General features: G+C 33.3%; 1 pseudogene; it reads left to right on the forward strand.

The window, feature by feature from the left end:
* Nucleotides 1-410: 410 nt before the first annotated feature.
* Nucleotides 411-868, forward strand: LOC100615610 (small ribosomal subunit protein uS13-like; annotated as a pseudogene).
* The last annotated feature ends 9,308 nt before the right edge of the window (nucleotides 869-10,176 follow it).

Raw genomic sequence — 10,176 nt, forward strand, 5'->3', positions numbered from 1 at the left:
ATTCCCTTATATGTTTATCTATTTATATTCTTTAGGTTGTATTGGCAATCCCAAACTGAGCCGGTAGAATTATAAACTGTAGTTCCATAAAGAGAAGGAAAGGGCCTGAAAGACTTCTAATGTGATTGCCATTTCTGTAGTATCTCCGTTTTTGCTTTGGGGACAGTATTCCTAGTTTCAATAATTTACACGGAATAATGTTGACAAAGTAATTGATGTTGTTGGTTTCAATGAACTTGGCTTTACATTCAGAGAATCAACAATTTTCTTCTTAATGGTTGAGATTTGCTGATATCTGTGCTCATTACAAGTGTTTTGTAAGGCATTAAAATTTTGATAAAATTTTATAATGTAAATTCCTTTGGGCTTTTCCACAGGAGGCCTACATGCCTACCACCAGTGCTGCCATCATGTCTCTAGTCATCCCTGAGAAGTTCCAGCATATTTTGCAAGTACTCAATACCAACATCAATGGGGGGTGGAAAACAGCCTCTGCCATCACTATCTTTAAGGATGTAGGTCAAAGGTAAGCTCATGTGGTGTTGAGGAAAGCAGACATTGACCTCACCAAGAGGACAGGAGAATTCACTGAGGAAGAGGTGGAACGTGTTATCACCATTATGCAGTATCTACACTAGCACAAAATCCCAGACTTGTTTGTGAACCGATAGAGGATGTAAAGGATGGAAAATATATCCAAATCCTGGCCACTGGTTTGGCCAATGAGCTGCATGAAGACCTGGAGCAACTAAAGAAGATTCCAGCCTGTAGAGGGCTGAGCCATTTCTTGGGCCTTCATGTCTAATGCCAGCACAGTGAAACTACTGGCTGCTATAGTCATATCGTGGGTGTATTCAAGAAGAAATAAGTCTGTAGGCTTTGTCTGTTAATAAATTACTCTGGTAGGAAAATTGCTACTTCAAATGTAATATGTTTTATCTTTCAGGGAAAGTGAAACCTTTTCATAAAAAAAATAAATCAAGTCAGCTGTATTGTAGCAGTTGGTTTGACTTCCATGCTGATTTGTATTATCTGATAGCAGATTAAATATATTTAATTCACTTGTTGACCTGATGCTATAAGTAGCCAAAGAAACACTGGGCTAAATAACTTCAGAGATCTTCTTTATCAGTTGAATGATTTGTCTTTGTTGGTTCAGTGCCCTGGAATTCTGGGCATTCTTTCAAACCAAGAATTTCAGGTGTTTATGATAATGTTGCCACCTCTTCACTGTAATCACACTTAATTAGTTGCAGCAGGTGGTAGTAGCTGGCACAGTTGAACAGCTCTCCTCACTTCACCAACAATTGGCTATTTGTTCAGCAAATAAAAAGGACTCCATATGAGAAATCAAGAGAAAAATAGCTGTGTGGTAGCTGTGGTTCTCCCAATTCTTTTATTCCCTTGTTTCTTTTCCACTGTAATATTTGTCCCTTTTTTTTTGACAGAGAAAGTGGTGTGTTACCTTTTCCAGGGAAATAAATTATATGTATTCAGTAAGCATCCTTTAAAACGTATGAACTGAATTTAGAGATCTGAAACAGAAAGTATTGTTTGAGGTTTTCTTGGCTAGCAAAAGTCATTTTTTTAAATGCCATTGTCAATGTTAATTTGCCCTGTTAAGCCATTCCACAAATGTATACATGGTTCAAAATAACATGTTTTATCAATAAATATGTAAAATTTAATTTGTTATTTAAAAAATTAAAAATAAATAAATGCATGGGAAAAATACTTTTACATGTATTTTCAAAGAGAATGAAGCCTTTGTTAGGTAACATCGTTTTCTAGCATAAAGACCTGATATAGATTTCTTTAAAATTACATTGATATACTTTATTGTATATCATACTTGCACATGTACACAAACACACAAAAAAATCCTAACAGTTTATGTAAGTAGAGAGAATCAGGACTGATGTTTTGAGTGTGAAATAAAGTTTCTTTCCATTAAAAAACAATGTCAATTTGTCTTTTAGTGTGTTATTGTCTCAAAATGGTAATGTTTGCTTTTTTCTCCTTTGTGTTTATTAAAATAATAATCTTTATTAATATAACTAGATGTTTAATTATTAAGATAATTCCTTACTATATTTTTTTGTTTCAATTGGTTTTCAAGGAGCTTAAATAAGCCTTGTTTTATCTCTTTGGATTTTCTTATATATATGTATTCTATAATTAACATTTTATAAAACAGATATATTATCTAGTTTAGGGGAATATAATGTGTTTTAATACCCAGCATTTTTAAATAAAAACATGGAAAAAATAACCTACTATGACTAGTGGTTTGAAGGCCATATGTTGGCATCTTACTTAGGCTAAAAGAAAACCTAATATTTGTACTGTTAACAAATAACATTATCATGAAAAAAGTTAATTAGTGCCTGAACCTGTGCATTGAATTTGATGACTATTTTCTTCTGGAATTTCTCTAGTAGCAATTTTTCTTTATTCCTAGAACAATCAATGTTGTTCAGAAAAAAAGTGCAGATAAAGAAAACATAATTCTTAATGTTTTAAGAAAGTAGAAAAATGATGTGACTTGTTTGTGCATCTTTGCATTCAAATGGGCTATTTTTGTAAACCACACATGATTTACTCATATATCATGCATCAGAACCATTTGTGTTGTTAAAATGTGTGCTGATTCTACGTATAAAATTTTTCCCTGGAGTAAGTTAAATTTATGCACTAACAGCAGAGAGGTACAGTTTAGATTTTGAATATTTAAATGAAATACTTTCAATCTTTCAAATTTTATAATGTAGCATTTCACACATTAAAATGGATATAAGATGTATTGTGAAAGTTCTGAAGAATAAAAATAAACTCCCGTGAACCAACTTGAATACCAGAACATTACCAGTGCCCATGACTATTACATATGGGGTTTACCAATTCTCCCTTTGTTATATAAGGGTAACAAATATCTTGAATTTTGTATTTATCACTGCCTTAATTTTAAAAGAATATATTTACTATTGTGCCAGATTATCTCTTTTCAACTCAGCATCAGCTTCACTCTCTCTTATATTTTGCCTGTCTCATAGGAGTGAAGCCTAGAGCTATATTTCTTCGACACAACTGCCAACAGCATTTTGGGTTAGATTTCCATATTAAGAAGCATGTAATATTTGGAAGGCAGAAGAGAAGGAAATACCATCAGCCTCCAAAGAGAACAGAATGATTTTGATCAGCATGTAGGCATCTTCATGCACATCATCTATTTGATGCTACTACTAGCCAATGAGATTATGAGGTTATTTTCTGATATTTCTGCAGCATACTGATATTTAGAAGTCAGTACAATGTTCTCCACCTTTGGCTTCCCTATTCTTCAAGGGATTCTGTAAGCCTTGAATTCCCTATTAACTACTGTTTCTGCCTCCTATGCATAGGAAAATATCTGTGTTCTTGTCTGAACCTCAAGGACAATGCATGTATGAATTCCCAAATACATTTGTTGTTGTTGTTGTTTTGAGCTTCAGAAAAGGATATTAAACTCAAAATTGTCCTATGTGACTTGCTTTTTCACCAACACTATGCCTATTATTTATCTATGGTATTTTACATATATGTGGACATTATTATTTAGTGTTGCAAAACATCCCATTTTATGACTACAGCATAATTTTTAAAATAATATTCTCTGCCCTTGGCTTACCCATCTTTCAAGGGATTCTGCAAACCTTTAATTCCCTATTAATTAATTGTGCTGATAAACTTTTGGTTTGCTGTTATTTTTATTTTCCTTTTTTGCTGTTGTTTTGTTTTGTTTTCTCTTTGGTATTTTGCTGCTATAAGCAAGATGGCCAGGTGCATTCTTCAGAAAGTCTTTTTAATGTACATTTACAAGCGTTTTCCTACCTTATTGACAAAGTACTTTTACTTGGCAGGACTTTAGTTGAGTTCCTGAACCTTCTCTTAGGCCTCTCTGTGCACCTTCTTATAAATCCAGTTTTAGCAAAGAATCCAGCTCAGTCAGTTTAGCACAAATCTACAATGCTCCGTATCTGATGACCTTCAATATCTGATCCAATTCTTCATCCGCCACTGCTTCATAGGTGTTATTGGCTCACACTGGCATATATTCAGAAAGAATCTGTTAAGTCTGTTCGTCTAGAATGCCCCTTACCTTTGCATCCAGTGACCTCCATTCTACTCCTTTGGTATAAATTTCCACTTGCTCATGCTATATTTGAAGTTCAGCCCAATCTCTATCCCCCACTGCAAGACCCCATTGCAGTGGTCCCTATGTTTATTGCAATAGCTTTGAATGAAATGCTTTAATAAATACCATTGAATAATTTTTTCTTTAATAGTTCATTCATTAAAAATGCAATTAGTTAGGAGTATCTGCATTTTCTACTTTAAGCAATCAAGCTAAATTGTTTTTAGAATTGATTATACTAATTCCAATTGCAAGTGTATTAAAAATACTCATTTATCATATATTTGCCTAGTTGTGGCATTGTGTAGATTTACTGATTTGCCAATTTAATAGACTTAAATTGGTATCTTACTGTAGTTTTGGTGTGTATCATCCTGACTATTAATAAGATTAAATAATTTGACTGTTTTAATTTCTTACTTATTTTGTATTTTGTGAAATACTTGTTAAAATAACTGTCAAATTTTCAAGTTATGTTTTCGATTCATTACTTTTTGCAGTTTATTAAATTCTCAAGATATAATACCATAGAAATACATCTATTTCAAATAATTTTTCTCATTATATGGTTTGTCTTTTCATTTTCTTTTTGATGTCCTTTGAAGAAGAGAATTTTTTACAGTTAGCTTTTTGTGTCTTAAGAAAAACTTCTCTAACCCTGTGGTCATAAAGATACCCCTATTTTTATAAAAGCTTTAGATTTTGATTTTCACATTCGTTTGATGTATTCTGGACCTTCTCTTCTCCCCTCCCTGTCTTTTGACCTCTCTTTAGTGTATTCTACCTCTTTATCTCTCTATGGTGCATTATATATAATGTGTGATTCTCTCATCAGCTGGTGTACTCTTATTTTAAACCCACCAATTATAGTTTTACTTTTCTTGTCTATATTATTCATTTCTAAATGTATTATGTTGGTATTCAAATCATTCTTATTTTTAATGATCTATTATACTCCTTTAGTTACATTTCTTCTTTTATTTTAACATATATTAATCATACTTATTTCATATTATTAATTCAAACCTCAAATATATAAAATCCTTAATCTAAATATTCTCTGTATTTTTTCCTGACTCTCTTTCAGAGTGACTTGGTTTTCTGTTAATTTGTTGAATCTTATCTGTAAGCATTCTAATGGTCTAAACTGCAAAATCTTTAGTCCAAATAGGTTTGAAACATAAACAGGAAACAAGTTGTCCTAATCGACTGAGTTGTCTTCTGGATTCTTGACTTAATATAGGAAATTTAGATTTAGGTCTTCTCACTTGTGGGTTTTAACAAACACTGGTTAAAAATTGAATGTGGGGAGAAAATGGTTAACTGTTGGTCCAGCTGTCTTGCAACCACAAAGATGATATCTAAGGTATAGATCCTCTTTGAAACAGTAACCCAAGAAATTATTAAAAATTTATTTATACTAAATCAAACATCATTAATAATCTGGCCAAGATTTGTATATTAGACCAAACACCTACGTTCCTAGAGATTCGGGGATGATGAGCTGGTATTACTGAGATGCACTGGAAAATGAGATCTAGTATCATACTGCAAAGGGGTTGCATGCTTGGCTAGATGCATACACCTAAGGTGACAGCTGAAGTCAACCCCAGTGCTGACTGCTTCTGAAGATGTTTCACAACTCATCATCATATGTAGTGACTATGTAGTCAGTACAGAATAACTCCCAAAGTTAAGAGAACTTGGTGCTGGGTGAAACAGAATGCAGACTGTGAGATTGTTGTTAATCAAAATCATGACCACTTCTGCTAATATAGGAGACTGGGTATCAGACGTGCATGAGCTAACTTAAATAGTAAAGGAAACTAATGAGATTATAACCTTTATTCATTGAAGTTTTGTATGAAGACATTAAAAACAAATAAACAAAAAAACACCCCAAAGATTAATTCCTTTAAGTGAAGTGCCAGAATATAGCAAGTTAGCATTTAAAAGAAGTTTCTTTATCATTTATCCAAAACTTATAAGAATTATAAAACAAACCATTTTAGGATACCTATTCTTCTGTTGTGACACATAAAATAAAATGGTAAAAATATATTGTAAAATATTTCACACACTTTACCATAAAGCAAAATCAAATACTTTATATAAATAGATACCATAGAAGCCGTGCACTTTAAGTACAAAATAATTTAAAAGAAAATAAATAAGAAGAAAAAATAAAACTAAAGTGAACTAAAATTTCCATCAGGTTAAGTACTTATAACAGATATTAGAAGTTTAAATATAGCTAAAGTAATTAAGAGAGTGACAAAGAAAGAGATAGATAGACAAATGCAAGAAGTACATATTAAACTACCAAACAGATCCGTATAAGAAAAATCATTACTGCAGAGCATGAATTGCAACCTGAATAAAGAGAAATTTTTCATTTAACTACCACAAAGTCATTGGAAAAAGTGGGAAAATATTAGGCTTAAATTGTACCATATATAAAAATAAACCCAGGATGAATCGAAAATTAAATGTAAGGGGGAAAAAGATTAAGCATGCAGAAAGATAGAAAAAATATATTTTAAAAAATCTTTTATCATTACAGTATTTCTTTAAAAATATGAAAATTTCACTGACCATAGGGAATTTCTGTTGAATTCAACTATATTTAATATATTTAACTAGTTGTATATGTTCATCTTATGACATTATGAAGAAAGTGAAAGAGAAATAAGATATTGGGAAATTTATTTACAAAATATATAATTGATTAGAAGCTATTAATAGTATCGCAAGTACTTAAAGAACTCCTACAAATGAAAAACAAAGAGAAAATGTAAAACAATCCAACATATATGTCTAAATACATAAAGTGCATTTTACAAGAAAGAAAACATAAGTGGCAGATAAACAAATATAGGCTCTGCCTCCTTAATAAAGAATGTGACACAAATTGAAACCACAATGAAGTAATACTTAGACTTATCAGTGTAGCAATAAAAACTCCTCAATAGTAAGTGATTGGGAAAAAATGAGTAATCATAATTCTTATTTTTTAATGAGATAGCAAATTTGTACACATATTACAAAATATAGTACAGTTGAAGATGCTGCAAACTTACAATCCAACCAAGCTACTCTTAGACCTTATCAGTGATAATTAAATTGTCGGACTATTGACTCAAAGAAAGAAATAAATATATGTCTCAGATGACACACACACACATACACACACACAACACATACATGCATCCATACACATGATTAAAATAGAGTTTAATTAAAAGAGAGTAAACATTACAACTGAAGTTACATTCTCATATTTTCTTTTTTGATTTCTTTTTTTATTATATTTTAAGTTCTGAGATACATGTGCAGAACGTGCAGGTTTGCTACATAGGTATACATGTGCCATGGTGGTTTGCTGCACCCATCAACCCATCATCTACATTAGGTATTTCTCCTGATATTATCCCTCACCCAGCCCCCCACCCCCGACAGGCCCCAATGTGTGATGTTACCCTCCCTGTGCCCATATGTTCTCATTGTTAAACTCCCACTTGTGAGTAAGAACATGTGGTGTTTGGTTTTCTGTTCCTGTGTGTTAGTTTGATGAAAATGATGGTTTCCAGCTTCATCCATGTCCCTGCAAAGGACATAAACTCATTTTTTTTTTTAACGCTGCGTCGTATTCCATGTGCCACATTTTCTTTATCCGGTCTACCATTGATGCATATTTGGGTTGGTTCCAAATCTTTGCTGTTGTGAATAGTGCTGCAATAAACATACGAGTTCATGTGTCTTTATAATAGAATGATTTATAATCCTTTGGGTATATACCCAGTAATGGGATTGCTGGGTCAAATGGTATTTCTAGTTCCAGATCCTTGAGGAATCGCCACATTGTCTTCCACAATGGTTGAACTAATTTACACTCCCACCAACAGTGTAAAAGCGTTCCTATTTCTCCACATCCTCTCCAGCATCTGTAGTTTCCTGACATTTTAATGATTGCCATTCTAACTGGCGTGAGATGATATCGCATTGTGGTTTTGATTTGCATTTCTCTAATGATCAGTGATGTTGAGGGTTTTTTTTTTATACGTTTGTTGGCCACATAAATGTCTTCTTTTGAGAAGTATCTATTCATATCTTTCAATCACTTTTTGATGGGGTTGTTTTTTCTTGTAAATGTGTTTAAGTTCCTTGTATATTCTGATATTAGCCCTTTGTCAGATGGATAGATTGCAAAATTTTTGTCCCATTTTGTAGGTTGCCTGTTCCCTCTGATGATAGTTTCCTTTGCTGGGCAGAAGCTCTTCAGTTTAATTAGATCCCATTTGTCAATTTTGGCTTTTGTTGCCATTGCTTTTGGAGCTTTGGTCAAGAAGTCTTTGCCCATGCCTATGTCCTGAATGGTATTGCCTAAGTTTTCTTCTAGGGTTTTTATGGTTTTGGGTTTTACATTTAAGTCTTTAATCTACTTTGAATTAATTTTTGTATAAGGTATAAAGAAGGGGTCCAGTTTCAATTTTCTGCATATTGCTAGCCTGTTTTCCCAACATCATTTATTAAGTAGGGAATCCTTTCTCAATTGCTTGTTTTTGTCAGGTTTGTCAAAGATCATATGGTTGTAGATGTGAGGTGTTGTTTCTGAGGCCTCTGCTCTGTTCCATTGGTCTATATATCCGTTTTGGTACCAGTACCATGATGTTTTGGTTACTGTAGCCTTGTAGTATAGTTTGAAGTCAGGTGGCATGATGCCTCCAGCTTTGTTCTTTTTGCTTAGGATTGTCTTGGATATACGGGCTCTTTTTTGGTTCCATATGAAATTTAAAGTAGATTTTTCTAATTCTGTGAAGAAAGTCATTGGTAGCTTGATGGGGACAGCATTGAATCTATAAGTTACTTTGGGCAGTATGGGCATTTTCATGATATTGGTTCTTCATATCCATGAGCATAGACTGTTTTTCCATTTGTTTATGTCCTCTTATTTCCTTGAGCAGTGTTTTGTAGTTCTTAAAGATGTCCTTCACTTTCCTTGCAAATTGTATTCGTAGGTATTTTATTCTCTTAGTAGCCATTGTGAATGAGAGTTCACTCATGATTTGACTCTCTGTTTATTATTGGTGTATAGGAATGCTTGTGATTTTTACACATTGATTTTGTATCCTGAAACTTTGCTGAAGTTGCTTATCAGCTTAAGGAGATTTGGGGCTGAGGTGATGGGTTATTCTAAATATACAATCATGTCATCTGCAAGCAGAGACAATCTGACTTCCCTCTTCCTATTTGAATACTCTTTATTTCTTTCTCTTGCCTGATTGCTCTGGCCAGAACTTCCAATACTATGTTGAATAGCAGTGGTGAGAGAGGGCATCCTTGTCTTGTGCTGGTTTTCAAAAGGAATGCTTCCAGTTTTTGCCCATTCAGTATGATATTGGCTGTAGGTTTGTCATAAATAGCTCTTATTATTTTGAGGTACATTTCATCAATACCTAGTTTATTGAGGGTTTTTAGCATGAAGAGGTGTTGAATTGTATCGAAGGCCTTTTCTGCATTTATTGAGATCATCATGTGGTTTTTGTCATTGGTCCTGTTTATGTGATGGATTACATTTATTGATTTGCCTATGTTGAACCAGTCTTGCATCCCAGGGATGAAGCCGACTCGATCATGGTGGATAAGCTTTTTGATGTGCTGCTGGATTCGGCTTGCCAGTATTTTATTGAAAATTTTCGCATGATGTTCATCAGGGATATTGGCCTGAAATTTTTGTTTTTGTTGTGTCTCTGCAAGGTTTTGGTATCAGGATGATGCTGGCCTCATAAAATGAGTTAGGGAGGAGTCCCTCTTTTTCTATTTGGAATAGTTTCAGAAGGAATGATACCAGTTCCTCTTTGTACCTTTGGTAGATGTTGGCTGTGAATCCGTCTGGTTCTGGGCTTTTTTTTTTGTATCCATAGGCTATTCATTACTGCCTCAATTTCAGAACTTGTTATTGATCTATTCAGGGATTTTACTTTTCCCTGGCTTAATCTTGA

The sequence above is a fragment of the Pan troglodytes genome, chromosome 2 (genome assembly GCF_028858775.2).
Source record: "Pan troglodytes isolate AG18354 chromosome 2, NHGRI_mPanTro3-v2.0_pri, whole genome shotgun sequence".
Lineage (NCBI taxonomy): Eukaryota > Metazoa > Chordata > Mammalia > Primates > Hominidae > Pan > Pan troglodytes.